The sequence below is a fragment of the Mytilus californianus genome, unplaced genomic scaffold (genome assembly GCF_021869535.1).
Source record: "Mytilus californianus isolate M0D057914Y unplaced genomic scaffold, xbMytCali1.0.p SCAF_4, whole genome shotgun sequence".
NCBI lineage: Eukaryota > Metazoa > Mollusca > Bivalvia > Mytilida > Mytilidae > Mytilus > Mytilus californianus.
Window position 1 is genome coordinate 54,476,464 of NW_026262690.1, and position 21,521 is coordinate 54,497,984.

The 21,521-nt window shown below is 32.7% G+C and overlaps 1 protein-coding gene across 1 annotated transcript in view; it reads right to left on the reverse strand.

Annotated features, from left to right (window-relative positions):
• LOC127738286 (mammalian ependymin-related protein 1-like) overlaps positions 1-21,521 on the reverse strand; it is a 414,752-nt gene that overhangs the window by 180,918 nt on the left and 212,313 nt on the right. The window lies entirely within an intron of this gene.

Here is a 21,521-nt window from a genome sequence, read left to right on the forward strand (position 1 = left end):
CCGGAAATGTTAACACACAAACAAGGTCTTCAGTATATTCATTTACAAAATATGTCGAAGGTTTTAGCATCCCCAACAATTACCATGTGACTTGATTTTTTGATTTGTCAATATCAAGCAAATTGTCGATATTTTCCAAAACCTGACAATAGTTCCGTTTTCTTCAAACAAAGGACTTACTCTTGTATAAAACTGTAACAGATTATCAAAGACTGTCTACAAGTACAATTATAATCCAAGCCGCTGTTCATTTAAGCACCGTGTTCGCGACGGCTTGGTTGATTGTAAGTGTTGGGTGCAGAGACTGAAATATTTGTCTTTCAATAATCAGACTTGAGACAATAACATGGAGGTAAGTATGTGTATGGACAACGTTTTCAAGGTTTATTTGAACAGTGCGAAGGTCGTCTTGGAATGTAGAGAAAAGATAATGAAAGTCTTTGTGCTGGTTATTTACATGAGGGAACGACCATTTAACTTCTAAAGGTGAAAAAGGGGGAGGGGTAAGATCTATTCCAAAAAAATATCGTCTTATCCCCAATTCGATGGAAAAATATTGTTGTCAGGCAAAATTAAAACCAACCAAAATAATATTATGAATTCTGATTTCCCCATACCTTATAGTGTTAAATTTTGAAAAAAAAAATATTTGATTGATGGAGGCGGAAAAAAAATGTTCGAGCTCAGACAAGAAAACCATACCCCCCTTTGAAGTTAAATGGTTGCTTCCTTGTTGAGGGATTATTTCCTGGCTTGCTTTGATAGAGTATTGTTGCATGTTTCACAGATGTTGCTTTCTTTTGATAATTAAAGATGTTCTTCCTCTTGATTGCAAGCAATTAATTAGTATAACGTCAAAGTCGGGAATTTGACGAAGATCGCGTTGGCGGGCGATTTTCTCAAACCAATGTGGCATACTACATGTTATTGACAAGAAATCTATCGTGTCCCGCGATCGTTTACAACGCGATTCGCAAAGAAAAACTTTGGTGGGATTAGTTGGCGACTCAATATATTCCTCCATAACTTCCAAAAACTTTGACATATAAAGTATTTCAAGTTTAGGTTGTCCGATGTTTACACATTACTGACGGATGTCTGTTTTTTTTTGTCTCTTACATGGTGGCTTTCCTGAAATAATTTCGCCATATTTATATTGCATACATTGCAGATACAATCATCCGACCGTATGTTAAACATACTGTTAGACCAAACTGAAGATAATCTGAGGGTTTACATGAGTTATGGTAACATCGCTAATAATTGGTTGACTAACATTTTACGCACAGTGGGCATTTGTGTTTAGAATTGATGTTCACCATACTTTGGGTTAATACGTAAAGGAATTTTGTTGACTACTTCATGAAACAGAAATGGAATTTCAAGACTTGATTTTTAAATTATCCTTAAAATAACCTTTTCAAAAACAATACTAATTATGGGGCACTAGTAGCGAAATTGTTAGCTCTAAATAGGACCCCAAAAGTTTGAACAAGAATGAAAACACACTAGAGTAATATATACGTATGTGTAGTACATGAAACATGAAGACATTCGTGTACTACTAGTCGTTGTAATAGTGAGCATGTATGAGAAAACTGAAATTAAAGCGAGCCACCGTATAAGGTAAAAACTAATATTAGTGAGTCCTTATGCAAATAACTTTAATATTCTTGAATCTGTTTCTGAGTTGTGAAGAACTAACATTCAGTTATTTAAGTAAAGTACTATACAGTGGCGGATCCAGAAATTTTCATAAGTGGGGCCCACTGACTCCCAAAGCGGGGGCCCGCTCCGGTCATGCTTCAGTGATTTTCTATATAATTAACCAATTTTTTCCAAGAAAAGGTTGGGGCGGGCCCCTCCCTAAATCCGCCTCTGCTATAATACAATCGAGTCCTTATGCAAAGAACTATAATAAAATTTAGTCTAATGTAAAACAGTTAACTAAGTCAAAATCTCGTTTGCACGACTCTTATTGTCTAACAAGTTTTCGACTGTGGGTAAACTATTAAGAAAAGAAAAAAAAATAAATAATATTAAATCAAATCTTATGAATAATATTAGCGATCAAAGAAAAAATATCACATTATGTCGACGGGCAATTGTAAGATGCTATAAGATCGAATAAAAATGTATCAAAAATATAACACAAAAGAAATCGATGAAACCACTGCAATCCCAATTTAAGTTGCAAACACATCAAAAGAAACAAAAAATCACACAAGGTCGGCGGCCCACTGTCGACTTTTAAAACGTTGTACGATCGAAACATATGACAAAAAAAAACCAACTGCAATCAACAAATAAGACGCAAAGAGTCAGAAGAAATAACAAGATAACGCCGCGGCGACTTGTCAATACTGTATGATCGAACACAAACATAGCCAAAACATGACACCAAAGAAATAAAACGCAAACTAAATTACAAGAAATTACAAGATCAATATAAGATGTATAAAAAATAATTCCGAAAGTACAATTGTTTAACACAAACAAGAGGAATACAACGATATAAATCTATGATGCCCCAAAACCTCAACTTGACAATGGTCAACCAATCCGCGTTACCGCATAACTAAGGTGTAACAAAATGTGTAACAAAACTTTTTAAATAATACAGAAATTATGACTGTCGGAGTAATTGTTATTGTTTAAGAAAACAAAACATGTCAAACATGCAAATATTATTTTTGAATAATAGTTTTAATCACTAAAAAGTCATGTGATGTTACATATATAGGACGGGGTGTGTTCGATGTGGTAATCAATGAGGAAAACCCCGCCATATAACACCCAACTTTAAAATTGCGTACAAATGTCAAATTGAGGTGTGCCACTTTGGGAATGGTCTTAACCGATTGATAATTCATTACTCAATATTTGTAAATTTTCCCCAGATTTTTTCTATGTCGGGCAAAAAAAAGTAGCAGTTTATAAGGAGACCCCGTAATTGACGTAACAACTTGACTTATGGTCGTTTTAAAAACGATTGTTTGCAAGTTGCAATGTTAACAGTTGTACAATATGAAAATTTATCAACGTGAATGCAAATATTCATAATTTTATTACGGAAAGTAACTTTTGTGTCATCTTGACAACCGTACACAAAGTTCATTTCACTTTTCTACCTTCTAAACACAAGAGATCGAATTCTTTTGTTCTATTTAAACCGCATACCGGACTGGTACCTTTTTGTAAAGATTTATTTGTTTAATAGAATCTTGTACTTAGAATTGTATTATTGATTTCAGGTTATCATATTATATATTGACCAGTCGATCCATGATATATTGATCTGTATAAGGACACTAGGATAGAAGTTAAATAGTGTAGCTGTTGGTGTTATATATTGTACAAACTCAGTTCCACAAATTGGGGAGTTTATTTAACTGTGTAAATTGATTGCAATTGTATTTTATTTATATTTACCTGTATAACTTGACTAGGAAAAATATTTCATTGTCACTTTGGAAATATTACACTGGGATTATCTCCCCTGATTATGAACATTCAAGCTAAACTCTCATGAAGTTAAAAATGTGTATTTATATTGATGATAAATGATGATTCATTTATATTATATTTAAAGACATTATATAAGAAACTCAAATTATATGTAATAATAATTTGTGTGAAGTTGGTGTATATTGTTTGTAAATTTACATTTTGATATTTTCAAACCGCATACCGTTTGTATAGAATAAAAGATGATATTATTTATTCATTCTGATCGGTTGATTGTAAAATTGATATTTTCAAACCGCATACCGTTTGTATAGAATAAAAGATGATAGTATTTATTCATTCTGATCGGTTGATTGTAATAGTTCCGACCGTGCGAGGGATGTATTTCCAGTCAAGGTCGTAAAACACTTCCAGTAGTAATTGTAATGGTTGTATTACTATAATCGCTGCAAAGGTCAAGATGTAGGATGTTTTGACTATATACAAAAACATGTGAACCTAATTAACATTAAGAGTGTAATGTTTAATACTTTATTAAACTGAATTGTATTGTGTTTACTTCATTACCTTAATCATTGTTAATTTGTTATTCCAGGGTTAGCGTATGTAATTGTAAGATGAATGAATGTGATGTACAATTGATGAATAAAGAACCCTTGAACTCAGACTTATTTGTAATTGATGAACCAGAAAATTAGACTTTTACAATGGCGCCCACGTATATGGTTTATTCCAAGGATGGATCTTCACAATGGAAATTGGAATGACATAATTTTTGTATTGAATATTATTTGCTGATGTATTATGAATTAATTGATAGATTACATTTTGACTTTAGAATATTCAGTATGTATTTATAAATGTGGCATGAAAGTAAATTAGTACAGTTGTATATCTGATTGGTATTACATGACATTTGTTTAAATATTACAAATACTTGAATGTATAAAAGAAGAAGACACTTATATCTTGATTTGAACATTTGATAGATTATTGCATGAACTTTGGTTGCTTTACTTGTACAGTGTAATCACTGATATACCTTGTGTAGATAATTTATTTGTACACTTTTGATTTTGAATTGAATTTTATACTTAAATTTTGAGAAACAGTTAAACTATTTGATTAAAAATAAATTTGATTGAAAAAGAATTTAGAATTCATTTTTCATTGTGATTTTTTTTTTGGAGCTTATTCTGAGCCTTAGCTTATTTTTTTTTATTTTCAGAAAGAAAATAATCTTACAGTTTTGGAATTAAAAGTAATTTTACATGTAAAATTTTACATTTAAAGATTTGAAGGTAGTTTATTTGATGTACTTAGTATATTTGTAATTTATAGTATTATTATCTATAATTGTAACTTATAGTTTGATATTTGTAATTATAATACAAAGGTCATTGTTAAATAAAGATTATCCCCTGAGAGAAAGCTATCCCATCCCAAACCCATAGCATACACTCATACTCATACTTAAAAAGATAAAAGGTAAGATCTACACAAACACAAGTTTAGTACAACGAGCTATATCAGACATTAACATCACTAGTTGAATACATAGTAGGTGTACTCAGTACTCAGTAAGTACATATAGATAGTAGATTGGAGGTAGGTGTTTTGTATTTACATCAGTTTGGGATATGTAAGTTTAGGTTAGTAGTGTTAGTATATACATAGGTGCATAGATAGAAGTACACTGTTGTAAGTATAGTACAAGTAGTATTTGTTTCCTAAAGCTGATAAGATATTATTGTAAAGGTTAGTACAGTGCATAGAGTTCAGTAATTGTTGTACTGTGGGTATATTGGTTGGTTGAGTTTGGCTTAGGTTAGTTGATTGGTGTTTATTGGTTTGATATATATGTTAGGTTATAAGTCTAGCATATCTTCAGGATACATCAGGTATTATATATATATATATATGTGTGTGTGTGTGATCACACAATGGTAGGTATTCAGTTTGTGTGATTGAAGATAAAGTAACAGACTGGGGAGTGAATATACTTATTTATATATATTTCCACATTGATATTAATATATTTGTATTTTCAGATAGATTGTACCAGATAGCTATTAATTATTTCAATTTCTTTTGATTGAAGGTACATTAATTAATTTGTTGATTATTTAATTTCTTTCAGAAAAATTATTTCGTTAAGGTGAGTATTTAGGTAAGCATCGTGTCTGAGGAATTGACGGAACAGGATATACAGAACATCATTAGAGCGTTTAAGGATATGAAAGTCAAACCGAATGCTGATACAACTAATGCGTTTAAGAATTGGATAAAGGAATTTTCCACCTCAAAGATGGACGATGTATTATATATGCCATACATACCGAAGCTACCTACCTTTTCCGGAGATAACAAAGGAGATAATGTTTCATACGATCTTTGGAGATTCCAAGTAGCATTTCTTATCAAGGAGAATTACCGTCATGAAATCATAGCCCAAGCCATTAGACGTTCTGTTCATGGAGAAGCTAGTCGAATCGTTATGCGATTAGGAGTTGAAGCAACCGTTGATGATGTCATAGTCAGAATGGATAGCATCTTTGGATCTGTAGACGTTAAAGAAGTCCTTCTTGCACAGTTTTACACAGCATGTCAAGGAGACGATGAGGATGTATCATCATGGGGTTGTAGATTAGAGGAAATTCTGAATAAAGCATTACAACGAGGAAAGATTTACGAACAAAATACGGATGAAATGCTTAGATCCAAATTTTGGAAAGGATTACGATCAGAACTACGTAAGGTTTCCATACACAAGTTTGACCGTATTAAAGAATTCAACCAACTATTGATAGCCATGAGAGAAATAGAAGAGCAACACCGTCAAGATAGCGTGCTTAAGGAAAAGAACAGTACATCTTCCCCAGACAAAGAGAATATCTCATCAGATGAAACAACAGAACTGAAGGCTATGGTTCAGAAACTAACTGCGCAGTTACAAGAAAAAGAAACTAGAACATCAACTCTCACAAATATTCGATGTCAACTACAACATTTATTCCGGACGAAACTATAATTCATCTACAGAATGAAAGAAACAAAAGGAGAAAAAGAGATAAAGGAGATAGTATATGTTGGAGATGCGGACAACAAGGTCATATAGCAGTAGGATGTAGAGTCACATTGGACAATTCAAGGAAAGTACAACATGCTTTGAATTTTCAACAAGTAAACTTCGAGGAACAACACATGTGCAAGCTTGACTACAAATGAACAACGGTTAACAGGAACGGCAAATGAGGTAACAGTTTTCTTGAATGGAATGAAAACACATGGATTGTTGTATACTGGATCAACTGTATCTACGATGAGTGAGGCATTTTACAACAAACACTGCTCAGCAATGCTATTAGAACAACTATCAGGACTACTAAAGATTGAATGTGCAGACGGCTTACAACTACCGTATTTAGGATATGTAGATGCAGAACTTCAACTGGAAGGAATTACAACACCTTACATGAAAACATATCCAGGATTATTTCTAGTAGTTCCAGACAGCGATTATAATGCAAATACACACCTTGCTTATAGAAAATAACATCTTAAGTACAGTTATGGAGGATATCAGGAAAACAATAGGGCCAAGGTATCTACAGGATACAGATCTTTATACGCCATGGTACCTCGCATTCAGATGACTCACATTAAGGAGCAAAGAATTGGAAAAACAACACAATAGATTAGCCATAGTCAAATCAGCAGAGATGTCACCAATAACAATACAGCCGAATTATGAAGTAGTCATAAAAAGATATATGGACAAGCAACCAGAATACCCATCAGGTTGTGCATTACTTCATGCTACAGGAAAATCAACACTTTCAACAGATCTTGACATTGTACCAGCTATAGTCAACTACAACAGTCAATGTAAAGAAGCAATACTAAAAGTACTTGTACGCATATCGAACATAACCACTAGAACAGTAACAGTTGCACCAAGATCGATTATTTGCGAGTTACAACCAGTCAGCATTGAGGATTTACCACCAACCGAGAAATCAGACGTACCTGATATTTTAGATATTGTAAAGATACCAACTGATGTACTTGAGGATGATGAAATAGATAGAGGAAAAGATTTGATAAACAGATTTATGGACATCTTTTCAACAGGAGATACTGGCATTGGCCACACATCAGCAGTTAAACATCGAATTGATTTAGTGGATAATCGACCATTTAAACAACGTCATCGCAGAATTCCGCCTCTAATGATTGATGAAGTTAGGAACCATCTTCGTCAACTTTTATCAGCAGGAATTATACGACGATCTCATTCACCGTGGTTTTCAAATGTGGTGCTCGTAAGGAAGAAGGATGGTAGCTTAAGAATGTGCGTTGATTATCGTCAGCTGAATGATATCACCATTAAAGATTCGTACGCATTGCCACGAATAGAGGAGATCCTTGATTCTTTAGGAGGGAACACATTTTATACAGTGTTAGACATGAAGAGTGGATACCATCAGGTGGAAGTATTAGAGGAACTACCCTGTACACAAGCTGGAATTTTTAGCGTTACGATGGGCCATCCGCGACAAATTCAGTGATAACCTGTATGGAGCCAAATTTACTGTACTTACAGACAACAACCCGCTGACATACGTTTTGTCTTCAGCCAAGTTAGATGCAACAGGGCATAGGTGGATAGCAGTTTTATCAACGTTTGATTTCGATATCAAGTACCGGCCTGGAAAGCAGAACACAGACGCAGATGCCTTATCTAGACTTCCTGCATTGCTTCAACGCCACATCCATATCAGCGAGATCAGCAAGATACATATTACATCTGTTAAGGCCATATGCAGTTTACTTCAACGACAACCGTACATTGAATCCTTGGCGAAATCTACTAATGTAATGGAGGATACAGACATCACAGGAACTGACGAAAAAGTTGATATCAGGAGAGAACAACTGAGGGACCCTGTTATACGATACTGGATAGACAACGTTATGAAGAAGAAGTCACCTCGAAAAAAAGATATTCCAGCAGTACCGTTTCATCGTTTACTCCATTCAAACTTCAACAGACTTATATTGAAAGATGGAATATTATTTAGAAGAACAACAGTAGATGGAGAATCGAAAGATCAGTTAATTCTGCCAGCATCTCAGATAAAGACCGTATTGAATTACCTGCATAGCGACATGGGTCATCAGGGTCGAGACCGCACTATATCGCTTGTTAAAGACAGAAACTTTTGGAGTGGAATGCATAAAGACATAGAGGAATGGATTCAACGCTGTCCAAGATGTTTAAAGAGGAAAAGATTACCGAATGATAAAGCACCACTCAAGAGTATAAGAACAACACAACCACAAGAGATTGTTTGCATGGACTTTTTAACACTAGAAACATCAAAAGGAGGATACCATCATATACTTGTAATCACGGATCATTTCACACGATATGAACAGGCAATTCCGACAAAGAACATGTCAGCCAAAACAACTGCGGAAGCCTTTTTCAACAATTATGTGATCCATTATGGTCTTCCTCAACGAATACACTCGGACCAAGGAGGAAATTTTGAGAGTCGACTTCTTAAGGAACTATGTCAACTTACAGGAATTAAGAAATCGAAAACAACATCTTACCATCCGATGGCAAATGGCCAGTGTGAAAGGTTCAATAGAACACTTCTGAACATGCTAGGAACACAGCAAAATGATCAAAAGAGCAACTGGAAACAATACTTTGGTCCAATTGTCCATGCATATAATTGTACTAAACAGGAAACTACTGGATATTCACCGTTTTCCTTAATGTTTGGACGAGAACCTCGACTTCCAATAGATACTGTGGTTGGAATTGAAAACATCACTACTCAGAAGAACACGACGAAGTAAGTTGAACAACTAAGAGAGAGACTACAAAAATCTTATGAACTTGCATTAAGATCAACAGAGAAAGCACAATCTAGACAGAAGAAAGGTTTCGATGAAAAGATCAGAGGAGCAGTATTAAATCCAGGAGATAGAGTACTAGTTAAAATCCAAGCGTTTGAAGGAAAACACAAGCTATCAGATAGATGGGAAAACGATCCCTACATCATATTGGAACAGCCAAACACAGAGATACCTGTTTTCGTAGTTAGAAAAGAAAATGGTGAAGGGAGAAAGAGGACATTGCATCGCAACTTGTTGCTACCAATTGGTTCCGTCTCCATGGATGAACAAGAAACGGAAGATACACCAGTACCAAAACCAAGACTAAGACCCAGGAAAGAGACTACACCAGTACCGAAACCAAGAACGACAAAAAGAGAACCTTCGACAAAGGATCCACAGCCTCCAGCCAGTATTTCATAAGACACTGACAGTAAAAGCGAGGATGAGTCTTTCATGATTTTGATACCACAGCATACTGATGACACAGATATCAGCACAAACAGTGATGATGATGACAAGTCTGAAGAACCAGTAGCTGAAGTCCATGAACCACAGAATGATTGAGATCAGCAGGGTGTCATAGGACAAGAGGGAACTGGAGATACGGAGGACGTTCCTTCTTCTGATGAGACAGAAGATCCAGTTCCAGAACAAACAGAGGAAGCAGCTGCCACTGCAGATGTAGAAGTTGAGGAAGCTGTTTCTTCAGATGAACCTGGGAAAGAAAATGATGAAGATGAAATACCTGACATTCCACGAAGATCTGTCCGTACGAAGACATCAACAGCGACTACTAGATATAAAGATTTTGTGTGTAAACAGACTCAGCCTAAGACAGATTGGTTGATGAGAGCACAGTTTTTGAAGGATGCTGTATCCAGTGGATTATTCCGAGGATCTGAAGACAGAATTAAAGATGCCTTACTGAGGATTGTCACTGATACAGATTAGCATTCCCTTTCATATTTTCATGTTTTTATATTTATTTATTTATTTATTCGACGAGGACGTCTCCTTCTCTCAAGACCAGGGTGAAAGACTTGTATAGTTTATATTTTAGATTGACGAGGACGTCATTTGCAACCAGGGGGGATGTGGTAGAGTGGATTTTCTGCTATTTCTACTGGTTGCATTGATTATACTATATGTACTAATTTTGAATAACTCTTGCAGACGATTTATTGCTTTATCTATTAGTAGGTGATTGGTTTGTAATCTACTTGTGATTAGGTCTTATTCTTTTGGTCATTGGAAGTCTTGTGATTAATTAGACAGAGGGAAATTTAATCTAATGGCTGGTCAATTTTGGTCTTTGTTTATAAAAGTTTCATTAGTTTAATTATTTAGTATCCATTCTTTGTATTTACTTTTCATATAAGGATTGAATCATTCAGTTCTATTGGATACATTAATATTTAGTCAGGAACCACAAATAAAGCATATTTTGGTAAGTTACATTTACTTTCATTGAGAGCCTTTGTTCTGACAGATGGATGAAGTATGAATCCTGATTATGATATTTTAATAACATGCAAGGTAAAAGTAAGTTTCCCCAATGTCTAAATGAGTGTGAGATTTGAGTTTGAGAGATGATTATATGATTTGATTGTTTTGATTGTTTTGTGTATTTGCTGTACGGGTGAGTTTGATTTATTTTAACAGTGACCTTGACCTATGTTTTGGTACGGTATTATCAATAATGACGTAGACATATTAATGTAAACAAGTCAGATGGTATAATGTTTTTTATAAATGATAGTACCTTTTTGTAAAGATTTATTTGTTTAATAGAGTCTTGTACTTAGAATTGTATTATTGATTTCAGATTATCATATTATATATTGACCAGTAGATCCATGATATATTGATCTGTATAAGGACACTAGGATAGAAGTTAAATGGTGTAGCTGTTGTTGTTATATATTGTACAAACTCAGTTCCACAAATTGGTGAGTTTACTTAACTGTGTAAATTGATTGCAATTGTATTTTATTTATATTTACCTGTATAACTTGACTAGGACAAATATTTCATTGTCACTTTGGAAATATTACACTGGGATTATCTCCCCTGATTATGAACATTCAAGCTAGACTCACATGAAGTTAAAAATGTGTATTTATATTGATGATAAATGATGATTCATTTATATCATATTTAAAGACATTATATAAGAAACTCAAATTATATGTAATAATAATTTGTGTGAAGTTGGTGTATATTGTTTGTAAATTTACATTTTGATATTTACAAACCGCATACCGTTTGTATAGAATAAAAGATGATAGTATTTATTCATTCTGATCGGTTGATTGTAATTGTTATATTACTATAACCGCTGCAAAGGTCAAGATGTAGGATGTTTTTACTATATACAAGAACATGTGAACCTAAATAATATTAAGAGTGTAATGTTTGATACTTTATTAAACTGAATTGTATTGTGTTTACTTCATTACCTTAATCATTGTTAATTTGTTATTCCAGGGTTAGTGTATGTAATTGTGAGATAAATGAATGTGATGTACAATTGATGAATAAAGAACCCTTGAACTCAGACTTATTTGTAATTGATGAACCAGAAAATTAGACTTTTACATTTGCACATCACATAAGGATCTTTGCACATCATATAAGTATATTTGCTCATCATATAAGTATGTTTGCACAATAAATAAGGTTGTTTGCACATCATATAAGGATATTTGCACTTCATATAATGTCAACTGGACACCATATAAAGGTTTTGCAAATCATATGATGACAAGTGCACATCATATAAAGGTAAATGCACATCATATAATGAAAATGGGCATAATAAGACAGTTTTGGCGGTCCATCAGCTTTGGCATTTTCATTCGTATGACGTCATGTTTTGAAATAACTTCAATGCGCCAAATACATTAATGGAATTTCGCGGAATTTTATTTTATTTTGATTTTGTACATTTTTTCGAGCTCTAATGCATTAATTCATTTTGTTATGCATCAGAATAAGAATTAAGTTTTGTATTTTTTTTATTTTTTTTCAATTGCAATTTTTAACACAGCGAAATCGGCATAGCGTTTGCACATAGGTTTCGAAACATGTGGATTTACATGGGAGGTATATTGTAGCAGCCAATATTAAGTACATCTTTGAGTCTGCGCTAAGTATAGATATATCGAGAATTTGATCACGGTGTTGTTTACAAAGCGAAAGAAGCACGTCATATAAGAATGTCTTTTATTATTATTGTTATTATTATTATTATTATTATTATTATATTATTCAAATGACAAGGGTTTACCATTGGAGTATTATATTAACGCTTCCATGGGTTGACCACAGGAGCTCGTTTAGTAGTCGGATGAGGTGTTACTGTCAATGGCGGTTGATTTTATATATGATAGCGGTTTTCAGGTTTTACCGTCGATGGCGGTTGCTCTAATCTTATATATTTCTTTCATTTTTGCTTTTTTACTTTGTCTATAGAGTGTCTATATATGCCATTTTGTATTTCTTTGTTGAAATAGTTATTTGTTTTTATAGTGATTAAGGTTATAACATAATGTTGACTGCTGTTCCCCAATTTTTGACATGTTTACCTATTATGTCTGTTTGTTTTGCTCACACATTGTTGTCAATACAATTGAATTCTATGCGACTGTCAAACAAGTGAGGGATTTAGCTAGCTATATATAATATATACAACCATAAGGAAATGCCAAGTCAGGAATATGACAGTTGATGACAGTTGTTTTCCATTCGTTTGAAGTGTTTGAGCTTTTGATTTTGCCATTTGATAAGGACCTTTCCGTTTTGAATTTCCATTGGATTTCGGTATTTTTGTTATTTTACTTTTTATATAGGATAGCGACCGCCATTGACAGTTAAACCTCATCTGACCACTAAACGAACCCCTGTGGGTTAACAAACTATCATCCGGAGTTTCTTTTTTCAAATTAACCACGGTCAGCTTTTTGTATGCAATTCCTTTTCATCAAAGTTACATCTGGTCTCTAGACATCTTTATTATGATGTGTTAGTAATTAAAATCAATGAAAGTGATATCTGTCCGCTCCTAGATTTTTCTGTCAGTTACAGTCTTTGTTAACAACTAATGTTCATGCTTAAAAGTGACATCTGGTTTCAGCTGGATTTCCGATATTTTCTGCTTAATGGATTTAAAACCAAGTATATAATAATATTTATCCAGCGCTAGTTTCATTTGTAAATGAAAGTTCTTTTTGAAAGCAGTTCAACCAATCGGGTTACTAATTAACACAAAGAAGTAACATCGGGAAATTATCCATTGTTTCAAGGTAAATATAAATTATATTTTACAGGAAATAATTTAACTACTACATTTTTTGAGAAACTGAACGGTGAGTTTGTCTTATGATTATAAACTTTCAAAATCAGATGTGCGACAAACATCAATATTCCTCACAAAATTAGAAAAATAATTAACTGGAGAAAATCCGGGATTATCTGAAAATTCTGAGATAATCCGGGATTATCTGAGAATTTTGAGAAAATCGATTAACTGAAAAAAAAGTAGCCAATAGAAAGCCACGACACATAGGAGGAAAATTTCATGGTCATAAGGGATAAGATATAGATACAATGGTGCATCTATACAGATAGAGAAGAATGAAAGATTACGCTCTTACGGGAGACGTTTTAGAAGTTTTAAATTTCCAAATTTGATAAAAGTAACAATTGATTTATTCAGGATGTACATGTATGACAAGTGTATCGATAATAATGAAGATCAGAGGGATCTAGAATTTAGAAGTTTGTCTTGAGAGGTTTTTTTAAGAGAATTTGAATGTTATATCCGTATTTGTCTTTATGAAGATAGTGAAATATGTTACATAAATCTGGCATCCACACAATTAACTAGGATAAATAACTAAAATGTTGAAATAAGTTAAGCAAAGTTGAAATACACCATTTCGAAGTTCTAATGAGTTTCCTTTTAGAAAGTTATAATCTTTAAAAAAAAATATCACGCGCCGTTTTTCTTTCCTTAATTTTCCCTATTAAAAGAGTAAAATATGGTGCAGGAATTTATCATCCATTTATTGCAAAGTGTTACATTTTAGTACTTACTTGGTAAGTTGTATAAAGTGTTTGTTGTCAATTAGATAATCTAATCATGATAATGACAAATGCCCAATACCTGAAATATTTATTACCTTACAACTCTATTATATTGTTAATCAGTTTGTTTTTTAACGACACGTGGCCAATGCTTAATTAACCTTTAAACAAACGCTGTTAAAACGGGGTTTTGATCCCTGAAGGACGCCAAATTTTGCAATGAATTAGATCTTTATTTGTTAACGTTTTCAAATTAAATAAACTGAATGGATTTCTTAAAATTCTCAAATGGCTTTAATATTATTACAAACAAAACGAAACGTTTATTTAACATTTTTTGCAACTTTTATCTTTATTTTTGTTCTAAGAAAACCTTTCTTGCTTGGTTAACTAGTATATGTTGATTACCTTCACTAATTACTAAAGATCAGACGACCTAATTAAGGATTTGTATAGACCTAATCAACATGATAATTGGTATCGAATATGATCATATTTCAATATGCCTGTGCTGATATATATCCTGTCTGCATGTTGTGTGTTTTAATGTTGTGTTTGTGTTACTTTATATTCGGCAAAAAGCTCTTAAGAGCTTATGTTTGTATTGTAATATGTGAACCGAATCAAAATAAAACTTTCGTATTCGTATTCGTATCATCGGTCATGCATGACATATTCCAAATAACGGCGCGTGTTAATAAACACTTCAATAACTTCTGAAATATGCAATTAATGTTATTCAAACAAAAATATTAAGATAGAAAAATAAATAATTTATCGGACGCATACCCTCAACGCCCACTAAAATATCTATTACATCTCCTGAGTGCACTCAGGAGGCCCTGGGCGGTTTTAAAACGTACCGCAAAATTATTACTTAAAATAATTTTTGTTGACTGTTAAATGAAATACAAATAATATATTTTACAAATGAGGGCCCCACTTTGGTAATCCAACTTGAACACATTGAGCGATCGTATATATGCAATCAGGAACAGATGTATCCACGAAATTATATTAACATTTTATGAACTTGCCTGCTTAAATAAATCATGTTTTAGTTATAACATACACTTTTAATGTAATATTATTTATAAATCAATGTTTAAAATTCACACATATGTGCTAAGATTAAAACTTCATGTAATATTTTAATACTTTATTCTTGTAAAATTTTTCATTAATAAATACTGTTTAAACTAAAATGAAAATCGATCAGAAAAACCTAGATTTTCTTAATATTTTGAGATAAACCGGGATTTTCTCCAAATAATGAATTTTCTGAATTTTCTGAGATAAACTAGGATTTTCTCGAATTTGAATTTAGCTGAGATAAACCGGGATTATCTAAGATAATCCTAGTTTATCTGAGATAATCTAAGATTAATTAATAAAAGTGGTTAAGGCGTGACAAGATATGCATAAGATTACGGCATTTTTAGATTATCAATTATCATAGAATTTGTTATGTATTATATATACATGTATAAACATATATTTTAAAATATTGCAAAACATGAACTTAACAACATAGTCTTTACAGAAAAAAAAGTAGCAAACATTGTTTGTCAAAATTTCAATTCCACAAATAATAACTAATTGTGTAATGAGGACTTGATTACGCTTGGCATTAACAACGAGGAATTCTTTGCAATTTATTATCAGTGTGATAACGTCAGTCTTTAAAAACAAGGAAACTGTTTCAAATACAATTATTTGTACTAGATATTTGAAAATAAAACAAAAGGAAACTTCAGACGTATGCAAACTTGATATAGATAACACAAGGAGTGATCAAAGACATCGTCTATTGAGGTAAAAAGCAGAAAATAGAAACCAATGTACTCACAACTTTATAAGTCATATAGAATGAGAAAGTTCTTTTATAGAACAAAAATAAATTTTTAATTGCGATGGTTAAATTTTCGAAATGAGGTATGATTTCGTCAATCTATATATTTACTTTTTATTTATTCATGTGTGAAATATGTTAAAACAAAATTAGCAGAAAGTAAATTTCATACACTATTCGTTAAAATAATCATTTTTTAATACCCAATTTTCATTTCAAATTAGTAATTTTTCAGTTACCAAGCTAATAAAATATCCAAATTTTAATGATGGTTATATGTCAACACGAAACAACCACGAAAGCCAACGACATGGCAAAAAAAAAACAAAATACGTCGTCAGTACTTTTCGTTCCTCATAACAATCTAAGATTTGTCAAGTAAGAAAATTTCGGTAGACACTTTGTTTTTGTCAAGAATTAAATCTAATAAAGTACATATTGACGTTTATGAAATACGGGGAAAAATCATGTCAATTTCATAGCCTAAGTGTTGCCATACTGATCCTTTTTGCGTCTTATCAAACATTTTCCTCGTAAATCTGAAAAATTGATAGATACTTTGTTTTTGTCCAGAATAAATTTTGATAAAAAAAAATGTATATTAATATTTCTGAACTACTGATTATTTTTAAATTATGTGGTATGACATAAACCGGATGTAAAGTCGGTTCCGATCCGGTACCGGTGATTACACCATGTCATTCACAATAAAAATCGCAATTTTCAAGATTTTCAAAATATTTATTATTATACATATTGACGTTTATGAAATACGGGAAAAAAATCATGTCAATTTCATAGCCTATGTGTTGCCATACTGATCCTTTTTGCGTCTTATCAAACATTTTCCTCGTAAATCTGATAGATTCATAAAGTAAGAAAAAATTGATAGATACTTTGTTTTTGTCCAGAATAAATCTTGATAAAAAAAAAATGTAAATTAATATTTCTGAACTACTGATTATTTTAAAATTATGTGGTATGACATAACCGGATGTAAAGTCGGTTCCGATCCGGTACCGGTGATTACACCATGTCATTCACAATAAAAATCGCAATTTGCATGATTTTCAAAATAATTTTTTTACATTTTTCCTAAAAAATTACATTATTTTCTTGTAAAAAATCCAATTACAGGTCCTTTGTGCTCTTATTACAATCCTTTGTGGTCCTTTGTGCTACATTGTGTTCCTTTGTGCACAGAGGAGGTCCTTTGTGGTGTTTTAGAGACCCCATGTGTGTTCTTAAAATATTATGGCTTAAACGCCTGAACGTAGCCAAATACCGCAATTTTGATAGATCTGTTTTTTATTTAGTATTTTTTCATAACATGTACAAGGACTTTAACCAAAACTAAAATTTAGTTGGAATTAAGGCTTTTCATTATCTTTCAGGTACAAATTGATTCAATTGATATAGACACTCTTATTTTACATTTCCGTAGGATTCGACAGCTTTCAGACATTGACATTGTGAGTGATATAAATGAGTTGACCCTACTTCTTTGAACAATATAGTATCATATGGTTATTCATTATTCAAATTCATGTACCCTTAGTTTTGTATATAGGTAGCGAAAACTCATAACCTAGGTATCTCAAATGTATGTCTTCCTGTACAGAATGTGAATTGCGAAAGCAACAAAATTAACCAACTGATTTCATCAATATATTTAATTCTTACATTGACAACATATTCATTGCGTATGGAAGTGTTGGTTTAATTTTCAACAAATAATCGGCATTCTCATGGGAACCAATTGTTCTCTTCATGCCGACTTGATTCTTTATTCAAACGAGGCTGATTTCAAGGAAGAGCATTATAAAAGCGGAAGTGTTTGTACAAAAAGCATAGGCACTTGTCTCTGAAAAAAATTGTTCCTATATATATACCTTAATCTAACATTGTATTAAGGAATATATATAGGGGAAAAGAATTTCAGTAACAAGTGTCTGTGACAAAATGATGTGAGTCTATGATCAATATAGTTCATTAATCGTCTCCTCAGCAGTTACAATGCACTTTGTCGAAATCAGTATTATTTTTGAAACGGATGGCCACAAGCAGACAGTATAGTATATATACTTTTGATGTTATTTAACTATTTACACTGTTCAAATAACACCACAGTCAAACTTTGTACAATAGAAAATCTGATGGGACAGTATCAATATCTGTTCGCATCCTTTTTTAGTATACTTGGACAAATTTTAAACTTAAATATGATTCGTACAAATTGCATAATGTATTGTTTTTCATGTACACATCTATTCCTATTGGTCCGAAAGTACTTCAATGTGCATGTTTTAAACAGTAAATTTTGGAATATTTAAAACAATTGTAGTCATCAACAATACGAACGGCTGAATAAAATTTTGTCCTCCTTGGTTTATAAGCTCTTCTTTTTTTTAATAAGTTTTGGATTTTCCAATATTTTGACCTCGAGCCTCAATGAAAAGGCATTTATTGTCGAAATGAATATCTGGTGCGACAAATTGGTACTGTTAATGTTATTGAGTTAATTGATCTTTGGAAAATACTGGAAATGGTTTTAAATTAACTGTAAACAGGATTTCATGTATCAAAGTATCACTTTGCTCAATCTTCATAAAATTGCATGTCACAACTTTGGTATGTCAATAGAATAGAGAATACAAACGAGGAATGTGTCAAAGAGACAACAACCCGACCAAAGAGCAGAAAACAGCCCAAGGCCACCAATGAGTCTTCAACGCAGCGAGAAAATCCCGCATCCGGAGGCTGGATTCAGCTGGCCTCTAAAATAATGTACACTAGTTCACCTAAATGGACGTGACACTAAACTCCAAAACATACAAATGAACCAAATTAAAAAAAACACAAGACTAACAGAGGCTAGAGGTTCCTGACTTGGGACAGGCGCAATATATAGCGGGGTTACACGTGTTTTTGAGATCTCAACCCTCCCCCGAGTACAGACTGATACATCGATTATCAGATTTTCATCATATTGATATTGTAAAATATACGCTACTCTACACAACATGAAGCCTCTTCGAACTCGATGGCTGTCCTTACGCGACAAAAGCTTCCTATAGTGACTGACAGCTGATATTGCACATCATCAATAAGCAGAAAACTTGGTTATCGACACATACATGTACCTCTGCTACATAACTTGAATATCAAATTACTAGTATATATTTGGCAAGGTATTTATTAATGTTGATTGGTTGAAAGTATGACCGGCCAATTTGGACTGTGCAATGAAATTAGTTTTTAAACAACATTTTATGAATTCAATTGTTTTAATGTATATTCTTGTTTTGCATTTATTTTATTATTCTGAACTTTGTCGTAAATTTAGGCATAAGTGTTTTACACGGATTATGTGTCATAATCTTGGACAAAGGACTTGCATTCATTTACTCTATTCATTTAATTATTTATTCTCTGTTACAGTTTAGACAATTATTTACTTATACGTGTCGGACATTAATTACTCTTCTAATCTATTGTTATTTCTATTTGGCATATGTTATGTTAATATTCTTAATACTTTAATTGCTTGTGCTTATATATATTGTTATTTTTTGTATGTTACTTTACATTTGGTTTGGAGTTTGTTGTTCGGTCTTGCCGGACTGCTAAAATAAAAGTTTAAGGAGCGAAATATTCCTTCTTGATTTCAATATAGTCGGAACTCCATTTTACCCGGCTATATCTGGTGTTAGGACATCCGGGCAACGCATCTATCGGATACCTTGTTCTACCTGTGAAGCTGATCCCCCAGCAAACAGAAAAATGGATACGCGGAGAACGAGAAATTTTGGCCGAGACTGGAGATACCAGATGTCTGATCATGGAACTACCTTTCAGACAAGAAATTTTCAACATATGGACATCTACCTATGTAAGTTTTGTGGAAAGACTGTGAACAATCAATTTCATTTTAGACAATGTATAGCAAAAACGTCATTTTGTTATAAGTGCAGAAGTTTTGGACATTACGCCAGAATGTGTAATTTTCACAGACAACCGGACGTGAAAGTTGTTAAGGTTAAATCGAAATCCAAGTTACGTCGTGACGCAGAAAGAATGAGAAAATTCAAAGAACAGAAAGCTATGTCAATGTTTTCTTGTGCGGAACTTAATACCATAGAACTGATCGACTTCTTTCCAACCTTAGAATATAACAAGGAATTCATAGATAACGTAAGACTCAGGCACGACCGAGTGAATTCCGAGAGAGTTAAATTCAAAATTAAAAGTGTACACTATGAAAAGAAATTTAAAGAGTTAAATCAAAAGCATACCAGTGTTGTTAGCAATCTAGAAAAACTTCAAAAACAAAACGCAGATGACCAAAAAGAAATGGAAAAATTACGTGAACGCATTAATAATCTTGAAGAATCTAATTTTGGGCTGTACGACCACAGATGTGAAGCAATCGATAAGCAATTCAATCTACAACGCGATTAAGAACGTATGCGGGATCGAATCATCAAACTAGAAGACGAATTGGACAATTTTCGGAAAAATACAAGAGAAGATAACTATTCAAACCAAAACTATCGTTACAGAGGACGCCACAACCACAGAAGAAACTTTCGGAACAATTTCAGATGAAAAGTAAGACCCGGGTCGTGTCTTCAAGGGCCGCGGGAATATATGACCGGCCAATTTGGACTGTGCAATGAAATTAGTTTTTAAACAACATTTTATGAATTCAATTGTTTTAATGTATATTCTTGTTTTGCATTTATTTTATTATTCTGAACTTTGTCGTAAATTTAGGCATAAGTGTTTTACACGGATTATGTGTCATAATCTTGGACAAAGGACTTACATTCATTTACTCTATTCATTTAATTATTTATTCTCTGTAACAGTTTAGACAATAATTTACTTATACGTGTCGGACATTAATTACTCTTCTAATCTATTGTTATTTCTATTTGGCATATGTTATGTTAAATATTCTTAATCCTTTAATTGCTTGTGCTTATATATATTGTTATTTTTTTGTATGTTACTTTACATTTAGTTTGGAGTTTGTTGTTCGGTCTTGCCGGACTGCTAAAATAAAAGTTTAAGGAGCGAAATATTCCTTCGTGATATCCATATAGTCGGAACGCCATCTTACCCGGCTATAAAAGGGTAAAGCTGTCAACTTTTCTTTCCTTTGTATTTTTTCAGGTCAAAGTGCCTATCATAT